Source organism: Lipotes vexillifer, unplaced genomic scaffold, assembly GCF_000442215.2.
Source record: "Lipotes vexillifer unplaced genomic scaffold, Lipotes_vexillifer_v1.1 scaffold648, whole genome shotgun sequence".
NCBI classification, from domain to species: domain Eukaryota; kingdom Metazoa; phylum Chordata; class Mammalia; order Artiodactyla; family Lipotidae; genus Lipotes; species Lipotes vexillifer.
The window spans coordinates 1,346,574-1,349,303 of NW_006797096.1; the positions used below are offsets into that span (position 1 = coordinate 1,346,574).

General features: G+C 42.7%; 1 protein-coding gene across 1 annotated transcript in view; it reads left to right on the forward strand.

Annotated features, from left to right (window-relative positions):
• Positions 1 to 2,461: 2,461 nt before the first annotated feature.
• Positions 2,462 to 2,730, forward strand: part of SPATS2L (spermatogenesis associated serine rich 2 like) — a 172,353-nt gene continuing 172,084 nt past the window's right edge. The window contains exon 1 of the mRNA XM_007469198.1: positions 2,462 to 2,532. The gene's annotated coding sequence lies outside the window, so the exon portion shown is untranslated. The remainder of the gene's footprint in view (positions 2,533 to 2,730) is intronic.

Here is a 2,730-nt window from a genome sequence, read left to right on the forward strand (position 1 = left end):
GTGACAATATGGAGGAAAGCAGTAGACACAGATTAAAAATACCTATATGGAAATATTATAATATACAAACTAACATACTTTGTTCATCTCTCAGAAAATGTCTACTCTTACGATTCTTGCTTGTTTGCTGAAGAAAAGACTTTCACTTTTCCATTTAGCTTAGAAAATAGTAAAATGAGATTCACAGATTATAATCATAGAGAATCATTTTGAAAAAGAGTCATGTTAGCATTATACAGATAACCTTCTGATCAAAATTTCAAATAACGTAATTTTTCAAATAAATTCTCAATATCTGGTGCCAGCACCAATACATATCTTTTTCATATTTTATTTCTTTGGATTTTTATATCTCCACGTAATTATAGGAATGTAATTCATATATTTTAAAAATCACTTATGCTTGACTCATCAAAATACTGCTTTGCTAGTTATTTGATGTCCAAGAAATTTTTACATGCTTATTGAATAAACCCTCTCTCCGAGAAAGTTTTCACTTTTTTTTTCTAAGAGTAAATTAATTTGAACAGCAAAAGGTTTAAGTTTTATTTGAAACTCACTGTGTATAAACTTTTAAAAGTCTGATTTCTTTTGCTAGGTCCCTTAATAACCCTTGAAAGTTGTAATTATTTTCTTTAGTTACTTTATAATTGTCTTTTCATGGACTAGGCCTCCACTCCATTCCCAGTAGAAAATTAGTTTTAGTCTAGTTTGTGGTACAGTGGCTACTACTATACACCCATTCTCCATTTATTTATTTCTCATCAAATTCAATGCTTTAATATTTTCACTCTCAATATACACACCAGCTATTCTTGTGGTTACTACCTACTTACTGGGAAATAGCCCTTAAAGGTAAAAGGCCATGTATGGGCTTCTGAAAACCATTTCTTCCCTCTGGTCATATTCAGGTCTTGAAGGCTTTCTTCTTTCAGACTTTACTAAACAAATTAGATTTGGAGTCCTAGGAAGTAATGAAGTGGTAGAAGGAAGGAATGAAGACTGAGTTCAATGTTCTTTCCAAAGCCTTTCCTAGGTAAACAATAATTTATTACTCATTTTGGAATTCTAATTATGAGGAGAAACTCCCCAAAACTTAAGTGAATTATTTTGTCAGAGGACCTAAAAAGTGCATCAAATTCCAAGTCAAATTGTTACAAGTTACCTTTCCATCTAAATTCAATAAGCAATATGATGTTTATCCTTTATATTTACATGTAATATGGCTTCTAGAAGCAGGTTTTCCTTTCTGTAGCATAGGGGGGCCAGATTGTGTAGGTTCAAACCCTCCCTCTAACATTTCTCCTCTCGGTGCCTCAGTTTCTTTATGAAAAAAGTTCAAAAATACTACCTACCTGATTGGACTGTTTGAAGGATTAAATAAGTTAATACTTATAAAGCACTTACAAGTATTTTAAAATAAATTATATGATCCATACACCAATCCAGTGCAACAAGAACCGTTACCACAAGTCACAAAAGAAAATAGGTTCGTTGGCTTTCGGCTCCTTTATCCCTTATTAGGGCTGTGCTTTGTCCACAGGGGCACACTGTTGGAACATTTGAACTTTACCAGAAAGGTGTTTGTATCTAATTTCAAATTATGAATTCCTAAACACCGGATGATATACCATTCTGCTATACACTCAGGGGCCCCTTAGAGCTTGGAGCGTGAGAGGCGTTAAGTAACTCCGGCCTGCGTATTTGCAAGGGGCTTTGACATCCAAGGAGCCGCTGAGAAACGGTTATTGGTATTGAGAAAAAGGGAGGTTAAGTCACCCTGAAAAAAAAAAAACTGGAAAGATGCCTGCATTTCACTCTACTGCCTCTGGAAGAGGTGTGTTATCTAAAGTGCTTCCATCATGAATAATGATTGAGAAACTGCCTTTACTCTCCTGACTACTGTACTCCCAGGCAGAAATCCATGGGCTGGTGCCCACGGTGTCTATCCGGAACTTGGTTATCACGCACTTTTAGAGCAACCCGTCCTCCAGCCTGAAAGGCAGCGAAAGGGAGGAGCCGGGATACTCCCGGTTAGCCGCGTTTCTAAGGTCAGACCCAACGAAACCCAGTACCCTGTCTGGTTCTTCAGGTCATTTCGGAATCGGCTACCTTTGTTTACATTTTGAGCTTGGCTCAGCACCAGAAAGCATCAGTGCTTTCTAAAAATAGAAGCATCCTGCATTTGTAGACGGTGCTGGGGGGAGCAAAGTTCATTCTCCTGGGTACGGGAGGATGTCTCTCCTGCAACACGTGCGGGGTGTGGCAAAACCTTTGAATAACAGGGGCAGTTTAAGTGAGGCGGGGGCTCGGGGAAAGGCGAGGAGGTTGCTGTGGGGCAGGCAAAGCGCCGAAGCTGTACGGGGATTCTTCTAGAAAGTGGGGTGGGAAAGGAGCTAGGGAGGGCGTGTGGAGGGAAGGGATCTGTGTCAGAACGTGCGTGTGAGCGGATACAAAACCCGAGAGAGGCGTGAGCAGCGCTGTGTGTGCGAGCGGGAGCGAGGGGCGCCGGCTCGGGGTGTGTGCGCCTGGGTGAGTGACACCGAGGGGCGGGCTGGCTGGCCGGCCGGCGGGCGGGGGCAGCCTACGAGGGGCGGGAGTGTCGCTGCGTGGAGCGGGCCGACCCGGAGTTGTGTCAGTGAAGGAATCTAGCCCGGGGGCCGAACCGGCTGCGCCCTCCGCAGCGAGCGCCGGCTGCGCGGGGCGAGCTCCGGACGGCGCGCGGCCCCG